Raw genomic sequence first — 11,863 nt, forward strand, 5'->3', positions numbered from 1 at the left:
ATGAAGATTGAGTCCCTTCAATGGTTACCCTCCTCCAGAAACTCTCCAACTTATCAATATCTTTGTACTCCAAATGGAACACAACACTCCGGAGGTTAAGTCAAGATACAGCTGTGCCATTCCTTCTCTTTTCTGGACCCTGTTCCTCTCTCAGAGTAACTTAAAACTATACTAGCTTTGGGCTTTTATGTTGTACTGTTGACACATGAGTTTGGAGGCCACTAAAACCCTTAGAGTTTTTCAGATGAATTAATTATTGTCTAGCCTTACTTCCGCCTTCTTTTAACTTGTGAAGGTCTCTCATTTTTCATCCTTCTTGACCTTTCTGCAGACTTTCAACTGATCAATCAATCAATTTTTTAAGCTACTCTATGCCAGGCTTGGAATCTTCCTGAATTCAAATCTGGCTTCAGAGTTTTATTAGCTGGGCGACCCTGGACATTCACTTAACCCTGCTTGACACAGTTTCTTCATCTATAAAATGAGCTGGAGAAGGAAAGGACAAATCACTCCAGTATCTTTGCTGAGAAAATCTCAAATGAGATCACGAAGAGCCAGACATGACTGAAAAACACTGAACTGAATGTACCAGGCTCTATGCTCAACAGATTTCAACATCTTTTGATCCCCCTCTCCTTCTTCATACTCTCTTCTCTATAGGTTTTTGGGTCACTGCTCGCTCCTAGTTTTCATCCTGCTAGTCTAACTGCCCCCTCTCAGTCTTCTTTGCTGTATCCTAGATCTTGTCCATTAACCATGAGTGTGTTCTCCAGGGTTCCATCTGGACACTTTTCTCCTCCCTCTATGCTATTTTGCTTGGGGATTTCATCAGCTCTTATGGATTCAATTAGCATCTCTATGTAGATGACTATCAGATCTATTTATATAACCCTAACCTCTCTCCAGACCTCCAGGCTCCTATTTCTAGCTGCTTAATAGATATCTCCAATTGGAAGTCTCATGAACATCTTAAACTCCTGCCCAAAGCTGAACTCTGAACTCATTAGATTTCCCCTCAAGCCCTCCTCTCTTCCTAACTTTTCTACTACCAACAAGAATACGGCCATCTTCCCAGTCATCCAGGCTTATAACATGGATGTCATCCTCAAGAACTTGTTCTCTCTCATCCTTCATATCTAATCAGTTATCAAGTCCTGCCAGTTCTTTTTTGATATTTTTTATACACATCTAACACCCCTCCTCTGACTCTGCTATCACCCTTGGACTTGTGACATATCTTTTCTGGTTGGTCTTCCTCAGCTGACAAATCAATCTTTCTAAAGGGTAGATCTGGCAGCAGTTAGATACCTCTGTGGGTAGAGAGACAGGCACAAAGACAGGAGGTCCTGAATTCAAATATGATGGTAGATACTTCCTAGCTCTGTGACCCTGGGCAAGTCACTTGATACTAACTGCCTAGCCAATATCGCTTTTCTGCCTTGGGAAAGATCCTTAGTATCAATTCTAAGACAGAAAAATAAGAGTTAAAAAAGAAAAAAAAGTAGATCTGACCCATTTCACCCTCTTATTCTTCTTATTACCTCCATAATCAAATTTAAAATCTTCTTTCTTGGCTTTTAAAGTTCTTCATAACCTTGACCCTTCCTACATTCTTATATACCTTTCTTAGATATCTTTCTCCCCTCCATATAACTTGACTCATTGACACTGACCTTCCTTCTGTTCCTCACACACTACCCTCCATCTCCAGACTCTGGCATTTTCACCATTATCATTGGATTCCCTCATACCTGGGATTTTTCCCCTCTTCATCTTATCTCCTGGCTTCCTTCAAGTCCCAGATAAAATCTCATCTTTTATAAGAAGCCTTTCTCCATCTCCCTTAATGCTAGTCACTTCTCTCCAATGGATCCTGCCTGTATCGGGCTCATATGTAGTTGTTTGCCTGTTGTCTCCCCATAAAATTGTGAGCTCTTTGAAAGCAAGGATTCTCTTTTACTTTTCTTTGAATCACAGTGCTTGGCTCATAGCTGACTTAAAAGCAATGTGTACTCTAACTTTTCCAGGGTCACCCAGCTAGCAAGTACCAGAGGTAGGGTTCGAACTCAAGCCTTCCTGACTCCAATCTCAGCATACCATCTGCTAAGACATGCTACATGGAAGTGACATTTGTCAAGCCCTTTCAGATTTACGCAGTGCTTTACAAATGTAAGGGGAGGAGAGGCTACAATCCGTGATGATTTGAGCCTTCGACCTGAGATGGGGCTGGTGCCAACATTTGAGAGCAGTGACAGCTGTCCCTTATTCACTGGCGCTAGGGTTATATCTGTCATATCAGCTTAGTCAATGAACTGGCAGCCTGGGCAAGTTCTTTAGGGGTTGCAGGGTCAGAACAAGGACAGAAGCTGGGAAAAGGGAAGACCCAGACTCAGAGGAGAGATCCTGGAGACCCAGGCTTTTGGTCATGGAGCATATGGTACCCAGAAGGGAGGAAGACCAGATGCCAGTCCAACGCAGTAGGTGGCTCAAATGTTGTATATGTAAGGAATTTGAACTCAGGAGCTATCATTCTAAATCCATTGCACCATGCTGCTTCCCGTACCAGATTATGCCAGAAAAATCATTGATTTTGCAATACACATATGACCGATAAAAGTATTTGAGATCAAGCCTAACTTTGTGGTGCAGCACAGGATAGATGGAAAGTCTGGACTGTCTTTTTCTAGATCTTGTTTTGTCATCTGTAAAATGGGGATAATAACACTTCTATTATCTATTTCCCAGAGCTGCAAGAAAAGAACTTTGAAGGTAATGAAGTGCTTATGAACATGAGTTATCACCATTATTATTAATAGACCATTTGGCTGGAACAGATGGTTTCTGTAGAGGCATGTGAACATTGTGGAAACATTCAAATCAGAGAAGTTCAGAAAAGTCATAGTCTACTCTGCATGCTTGAAAAACTGGATCATTAAAACTCTAAAGCAGGGGTCGGCAACATATGGCTCTAGAGCCATAAAGTCAAATTTTTTTTCAGGAGCTGTTACAGGAGCGCGCACTGTGAGCACTGTACAGCTCTCACAAAATTACATTTTAAAAAATGTGGCGTTATGGCTCTCACAGCCAAAAAGGTTGCCGACCCCTGCTCTAAAGCAAACAACTACAGAAAGGGTAATTTTTTTTCCCCTCACAAGTAATTCATGTTAGTCTTTTTTTTTTTTTTAAACCCTTAACTTCTGTGCATTGGCCCATAGGTGGAAGAGTGGTAAGGGTGGGCAATGGGGGTCAAGTGACTTGCCCAGGGTCACACAGCTGGGAAGTGTCTGAGGCCAGATTTGAACCCAGGACCTCCCGTCTCTAGGCCTAACTCTCAACCACTGAGCACCCAGCTTCCCCTCATGGTAGTCTTAAGTGTTGGCTGTCTGTACATTAAATTTATTTTTGTCCTCTACCTAAGTTTAAAATGTCACATCTGCAAGTGGAGGAGAACCATCTTTTCTGCAGCATTGATTAGCCTAATAAAAAAAAAAATAGAATTGAGTCTTCAGAAGCTATTGTTATCTAATGGCTGAAATCTAAACCTTAACTAACAGATTCAAATAATTGAAACTAACATTTCAGATCAAATCAAATATCTGATTTTTTTTTGCTTCTAGAGAAGTTAGGATGAGAGTAGGTTAGGGTTAGGCTTGTGAGGCTAGTGGTTAGGATTAGGAATAAAAATCTTTGCTTCTTCTCTGTGATGGTAGCCTTATAGCTGCTCTTCTAATCTTCAGCTTTATAACCAGACCATTTGTTCCTCCAGGTGGCTGCAGATTCTCTCTTTCCCCAGCCATTGTGATGAAAACATTTTATGTCCCTGGTTTAAAACCCTATTAGGTTTTCTATTTAAAACCTTGTTGTTTCCTGTTCAAGCCAACTTGTTCTGGAGGAGAAATGGAACCTTTTTTTTTTCTTTTTCTTTTTTTTTTTTAAACCCTTAACTTCCGTGTATTGGTTCCTAGGTGGAAGAGTGGTAAGGGTGGGCAATGGGGGTCAAGTGACTTGCCCAGGGTCACACAGCTGGGAAGTGTCTGAGGTTGGATTTGATGGAACCTTTTTAAACAACAGTTTTTGGCATGAGCTAAAATGTTGGCAAATTGCACGTCATGTCAGAAAGAATGGTAGCCACCCGGCATAGTGGATAGAGTGCAATTGGACTTGGGAGTCAGGAAGATGTGAGTTCAAATTCTGCCTCCTACTCTCAGTAGCTATGTGACCTTGGGCAAGCCTTTCTGAGCTTCGGTTCTTTATCAGAAAAATAAGAGCATCCACCTCACAGCAATCCTTTGAGAATTAAGTGAGATCATATAATGTAAAGTTTTTTGCATACCTTAAAATGATATGTAAACACTAGCTATTACTATTATTATTATTATGAATATAGGTGCTGAATGACAAAATCCAAGCTTCTCTCTAATAAAGTGAGGAAGCTTGAGGAAAAAATTCTCATTAAAATGTTATTCTGAATTGTTTCTTTTACATAAGGTTTAACTTATTAGGAGAACATTTGCATAAGCAAACAAACAAATAAATGGAAGTAATGAGCTGGCAAAGCTATTCACATTCTTTAAGAAAAAAGATAAAGGGGAAAATTAAATTGCATGTGCTTTCTTCTTTCCATGATCTGTAAGATATCAGGAAGCAGGAAAGACCAGTTACTCCAACTGTGTAAAGAACAGCACTTTTTCCCTCCTTAATTTAAGTTTTTGGTTTCTAGTCGCCTAGGCAAGTTAATCTTTTTTTTTTTTTTTTTTTAACCCTTAACTTCTGTGTATTGGCTCCAAGGCAGAAGAGTGGTAAGGGTGGACAATGGGGGTCAAGTGACTTGCCCAGGGTCACACAGCTGGGAAGTGTCTGAGGTCACATTTGAACCTAGGACCTCTCTTCTCTAGGGCTGAGCTACCCAGCTGTCTCGGGGAAGTTAATCTTGACGTTAGCCAATGTTTAGCTTTAACTGAAGTATATATTTATTGAAGTAAAAATGAATTAAAACTGTTTTCAGATGACCCATGTGGCAAAGAGTGAACCACTGAAGTCAACAGAGGTGAGAATCCAGTTGAAATCAGAGTAGTGACCCTATTAGGGGAAAATGTGGCCTCAATTATTTTGATGGATCATACTTCAGTTTTGCAAGGTAGATACTTCCTCCACTGACCCTGATTGCAATTTCCCTAAAACCTAGTAGACAGGCTGAAAAATCTTTCTCTCTGAAGCCAACCTATTGATGAATCTTTGAATTTAGCAAAAATTGGTCCTTGAACAACAGAAGTGCAGTTTATCATCAGGCTTGTAGTTGAAGAGCTTCCCATTGGACAGGATTTTCCAGTTTGTGTTTTCTTTGCATGGCATTGAAGAGCCCAAGGTCTTCTCTATACCACAATGAGGCAAGAGAGAAGAAATTTAACCCCTCATTCACTTCTTTATCCTCTACAGCAGGGGTCAGCAACCTTTTTGGCCATGAGAGCCATAAACGCCACATTTTTTAAAATGTAATTTCGTGAGAGCCGTACAGTGCTCGCAGTGCTGCTCCTGTAACAGCGCCTGAAAAAAATGGACTTTATGGTTCCTGCAGAAAGAGCCATATCTGGCCCTCGAAAGAGCCAGATATGGCTCGAGAGCCATACGTTGCCGAGCCCTGCTCTAGAACATGACCTCCTTCTTCATTGTACAATTGAAACTGATTTTCACACATTTTCCAATGATCTCTTAATTGACAAATCTGGTGGTCTTTATAAATCACCTTTACCTACCTGCTTCTTTAGACTATTGACCTTGCTCTCCTCCTGGACATTTTCCTGACATTCCTCCCTCCTGGTTTTCCTTCTACCTGTCTAACTGCTCCCTTTCAGCCATCTTCTCTGGTTCATCTTCCAATCATGCCCCATTTATTTATGGATATTCACCAAGGTTCTGCTCAAGCCCCCTACTCTTCTCTCTTTACACTTTCTTTTTTTTCCCTTACCTTCCATCTTGGAGTATTGGCTCCAAGGCAGAAGAGTGGTAAGGGTAGGCAATGGGGGTGAAATGACTTTCCCAGGGTCACACAGCTGGGAAGTGACTGAGGCCAGATTTGAACCCAAGACCTCCCGTCTCTAGGACTGGCTCTCAGTCCACTGAGCTACCCAGCTGCCCCCATCTTTACACTCTTTCTTAGTGACCTCATCATCTCTAACACTTTTAAATGAAGTCTTTCTGCTGATAACGCCCAGATCTATAAACCTACCCCTAATGTCTCTCTTGAGCTTTAGTTCCTTTTCATCAATTGCCTATTGGGCATTTCATAGTGGATATTCTGGAGATTCAACATATACAAACTTGAATTTATAAACTTTTCCCCCAAATCCTTCTCTCTGTTAAAGCCTTTTCTGTGAAGGCTTCATTATTCTTCCAATGTCCATTATCCTGGACTCTTCATTCTCCTTCACCAATAATATCCAATCATTTGACAAATCTTGCCATTTCTACTTTCACCACCTCACTGGCCTCTGACCCATTCTCTCCACTCACACCACCTTCTTCACCCCTCACTTATATTGTTAACTTCCTTGTTGAAATGCCTCCTAAATCTCTCTCCATGCTAGTGCCAAACTGATTCTCCTTAAGCAAATATCTGACCACGTGACTCCCCTACTCAATAAACTACAGTGACTTCCTATTGCCTTTAGGATCAAACATAAATTCCTCTATTTATCTTTTAAAGCCATTCATAGCCTAGCCCCAATCTAACTTTCCAGTCTCTTTCCCACACTCTGTAATCCAGCCAAATTGCTTCTCTCTCTGTTCCTCACTCATCTCAATCCCTTTCCCATTTCCATTTCTATACTCTGGCTGTCCCCCATTCCTGGAACGTGCCCCCTCCTTACCTCTGCCTCATCAAATTCTTCTTTTCCTTCAAGCTTCATTTGAAGTCTTTCCTGATCTCCTCAAATTGGTAGTGTGTTTTCTCTGGAACTACCTTGGGGGCAATAATAACACCTTCCTCCTAGGCTTGTTGTGAGGATCAAATTGTACAGAGAACCTAAAGCCCTTTGAAAACCTTAAGACACTCTATAAACACTAGAAACTATTATTTAGTCTGCCCCTCTCTTTTTAAATTCTAGAAAACCAAGGTCTTAGAAAACCAAAGTTCAAGATCAGTTAGTCCAAGCTCAATCCAAATCATGCTTCTGGTATACAATATGCCCACTATGGGGCCAATTTAGCCTCTAATCAAGGACCACTTCTCCCCCTCTTGACTTGGCAATCCATTCCCCTTTTTTTCAAATGGCTAGTAAGTTTTTTTCTTTTATCAAGTTGAAATTTGCCTTTGTGTAGTTTGTCCCTCTTGGCTTTAGTTTGGGGCCAGGGAGAAAAAGTCTACCCATCTCCAGCATGATTGACCTTCTACCACCCTTCTATCATTTCCCCTTCAGGCTGATCATTTTCACATGGCATAACTTCAGATTCTCTCCTTACCCTGCTCATCCTCCTCTGGATATGTCCCAACTTTTCAATACCCCTTCTAAAGTATGTGCTAAGATATCAATATCCATTATTCAATAGCCCTTATTATTTGTCTTATGTCTTATGACATATATGACATATGACTTAAAGGTCCCCAAGTATAAGTATCTAATATTCAATATTCTTCTAAAATATATCCCTAAAAGTAAATAATTAATATCCTTCAAAAATGTATCCTAAGATATTAATATCTAATATTTAACATCTTTCTAAAATATGTTCCCAGGGGACAGCTGGGTAGCTCAGTGGATTGAGATCCAAACAAGGAGGTCCTAGGTTCAAATCTGACCTCAGACACTTCCCAGCTGTGTGACCCTGGGCAAGTCATTTGACCCCCATTGCCCATCCTTACCACTCTTCCACCTAGGAGCCAATACACAGAAGTTAAGGGTTTAAAAAATAAAATAAAATAAAATATATTCCCAAATATCAATATCCAAAATCCTTCTAAAATGTATCCCAAGATATCAATATCCAATACTTAATATCCTTCTAAAAATTCCCTAAATATCAATAATCAATATCCTTATAAAATTTATCCTAAGATATCAATATCCAATATTCAACATCTTTCTAAAATATGTCCCCAAATGTCAATATCCAATATCTTTCTAAAATGTATCCTAAGATATCAATGTCCAATACGCAATATGCTTCTAAACTATTTCCCTAAATGTCAATATCCAATAAACTTCTAAAATGTTTTTTAAGACATCTGGAACTGGATTAAATACTCTCTGTGTGGTGTGAGCAGGGGCAGAGTAAAGCAGGCTCTTCAGGGATGCTATTTTTCTTCCCATGCAAGTTGAAATATCATTCCTTCTTCTGATTGTCTGTGGTTTGAGAGAACACACTTGGGGCATGACCTGACCTTCTCAGGCTGAGCAGGGGTTCTTCACCTATGGTCAATGAGCTCATGTTTAAATAAAAAAAAAATCATAACTGTATAATTGGTTTACTTTGTAATCCTATTATGCATTTAAATTACTCAATAAAAGTTCATTAAGCACTTGCTATAGGCATTGCTGCCACCATCTTGATTATCCTAGAAACAATCAGTTGGAAGACCCTCTCTGTCTCCTAACTCTTGTAGCAGCTAGGTTAAAGAGTAGATAGAGTGCTATCAGGAAGACCTGAGTTCAAATGATTCAATAAAGATTCATCAAGCACTTACCATATGCCAGCCACAGTTCTAAAGAATAAGGCAGTCCCTGCTCCTAAGCAGTTCACAGTCCATTGGTAGGGACAACTGACTACACACAAGCTACAAATGGATAAATAGGTGATAATGGAGGGAAGGTGCTAGCAGTAATGGGGATGGGGAAAGGCTCCTAGTACAAGGGAGGATTGAGAGCAAGACTTGAAGGAAGACAGGAGGCAAAGATGAGCAGGGAAAGCATTCCAGGTATGGGGGACAGCCAGAGAAAATGCCCGAAGGTCAGAAATGTAGTGTCTTGTTCATGGAATGGCCAGGAGGCCAGTGTCACTGGATGGAGGAGTCTGGAGGAGAAGAGGAAAGCACTGTAAAGTGTAAGGTGACTGGAAAGTCTTAGGGAGGGATCAAGTTTTGAAGGGCTTGGATTGACAGGATTTTTAGAATTGATGCTGGAGGTAATAGGAAGCCACTCTAGCTGATTGAGTAAGGGGCAATATTATTCTGAGGAGTCCACAGGCATCTGGATTGAAGGGAACCAGCCTGTGATCTGAAATCATTCTGTTGACTAACTAGTATCTATTAGAAAGAATCAGAATGAAATGGTGCTGACCATTACTGTAATGGGTAATGGTTTTCCTTAATGAGTATATTTTCCTTCTCCAGTCTTCCTTTTAAAAAAACAGACTTTATTTTCTGTCTTAGAACTGTTACTTAATATTAGTTCCAAGGCAAAAGGGAAGACAAGCAGAGTTAACAGCTACGAAACCAGGTCTTCCCATCTCTAGCCCTGGCTCCCTATCCACTGAGCCACCTAGCTGTCCACCCGAGTCTTTGCCTCTTGTTTGACCTCTCTCCTACCCACTCTTCAGAAATCGGTCATATCAAAATTTGGATTTCTCTCAACACAGCAAAGGGGAGACCTTGCCTTGAGCACATCAGGAACCCAATCATCTTTGCTGATTTGAGCTGAATGTTTAAAATTGAGAAGAAGCTCACCTCCAAATATCCACGAAACTTTTCTTGTACTCTTTGAAACTCCACTAGAACTTCAATCTCAGCCACATGGATATTCTTTCCAATGTAATCCACTCATACCCTCTCACCTTGGGGTGACTGTTATCTATATGCTCTGGCAAATTATCCCCCTACACAATAAACTGCATTGGCTCCTGATCACCCCCAGGTTTGGTTTTGATCAAAACCAAAATTCTGTTTGGTTCAAAGTGTCCAGAAGCCCATCAGACCTTATGATTTTCAGATTTGACCCTGCTAGCAGCTCTGATACTTTCTCCTGCCCCAGGGCATTTGTAACTAATTAATTCATCAGGTTGTTATATTGGCTCTATGCACTATGATCCATGAGAAAATTGGGACAAAAAAATTAAGAAAAATAAGAAAAAAAATTTCGAGCCTAGGTTTCCCTTATCTGGAGCAGCTAGGTGGCTCATTGGAGAGAGCACTGAGGTTGGAGTCAGGAAGACCTGAGTTCAAATCCATCCTCAGACACTCACTGAATGACCATGGACAAGTTACTTAACCCTGTTTGCCTCTCTTTATCCATCTGTAAAACAAGCTAGAGTACCTCTGCCAAGAAAACTCCAAATGGGGTCACAAAGAGTTGAAGATGACTGAAATGAATGAAGAACAATTCCATATCTTGCCCAGGCTGGGAGTACAGTGGCCACTCATGGGCCAGACCCCACCGGTGCTGGACATAGTCCTTCTGACTTGTTCTGTTTCCAACCTGTGACAGCTTGCTCCCCTTTAGGCACCCTGGTGGTCCTCTACTTCTACAATTCACATATTGGTATTGGACTTTGTAAGATCATCTCATTGGCTTTATCCCTACTGTAGATCAGAATTCCTAAACTTGAGACATCCAGCAGCCTCAGTTTCCCCAGAGGCAGGGCTTACAAGAGTGCACACTCACATTTAGCTAAAAATAAATTGTTGTTGCTTTTTTTTTTTAAGTTGGAACCAGAAAAGTGAGACAGATACAGGAAAAAACTCCAAGCAGGACTGAAGTAAAAGACTAAGAATCAGGAAAGTCAGCCCAGAGTTATAACAGACACAAGTCCCAGAAATCAGAGCAGGAGAGAGAGAGTAGAAACCATGCAATCCATCAATTATTGAGAATTTCTTAAATACCTGCTACATGTCAGGCACTGTGCTAAGGATGGGAGATACAAATACAAAGAATGAAACAACTACTCTGATGACCTTGGAAGAAAGTAGGAGTTAAGGCGTGAACCAATGTTGTCCTGAGACTCAGAGATAAGGTCTGAAATAATCACAAGAGCCAAAAGGTAGAACCAATTGGAGGATTAAGAAATCAGGCATCCATTCTGGCCAGCAGAAGAGCACCAGAACCCAGGAAAGCATCCTGAATAGTTCAAGTGGGATATCAAGAACAATATCAAGTGGGTAACAATAACAAACAAACAAACAAACAAAAAGAAAAACCTGATCACTAAAGCCAATATGCACTTCAGCCAGAAAGTTTCTTGAGACTTCTTGCCAGGGCAGAAATCCCTCTGAGGGCATTGGTGACCCAGAGGCTGAAGACAAGCAGTTCCTAGCACAGGAAGTGGGAAGGGGAAGGGAAGAAGAAAGCCAAATCCTGACAAAGGTTTCAGCATTTTTCTCTTCCCTTTTCTGCATCATGCCCTTTTGGTCTTCTCTCTTCCATTCTGGGAAACAATTACCTCAGCCGTGGCTTTCTCCTATCAGGAAGATAGTAATGCATGTTTGTGGAATTGATTTGAATCTCATAATTCAGGGACACCTTAGTGTAAATTAACTGAATCTATTATCCTAGGAAATTTGCATTTTAGAAAAGGATAACTGGGAAAGGAAATAGAAGGCATTCACTTAATTATAGGGACTGTGAAAGGCTGATAGGTGAGAGATATTTGGGGAAGGGGGATGAATGCCTAACAAATCAAACCACAAACAGGACCAGCTGATGGACACAATGCTAGCCCTAGACCCAATCCCATAGTGTTCTTTGCTGATATAATCTATCTATTGATCAAATATTACTTATAGCCACCTCCTTTTCCTGCTTAACTAGCATCTCTTACCCTGTGGGGTCTTTCTTTGTAAAGAAAGGAAGGAAGGAAGGAAGGAAGGAAGGAAGGAAGGAAGGAAGGAAGGAAGGAAGGAAGGAAGGAAGGAAGGAAGGAAGGAAAGAAGGAGGGA

This window comes from Gracilinanus agilis, chromosome 1 (assembly GCF_016433145.1).
Source record: "Gracilinanus agilis isolate LMUSP501 chromosome 1, AgileGrace, whole genome shotgun sequence".
Lineage (NCBI taxonomy): Eukaryota > Metazoa > Chordata > Mammalia > Didelphimorphia > Didelphidae > Gracilinanus > Gracilinanus agilis.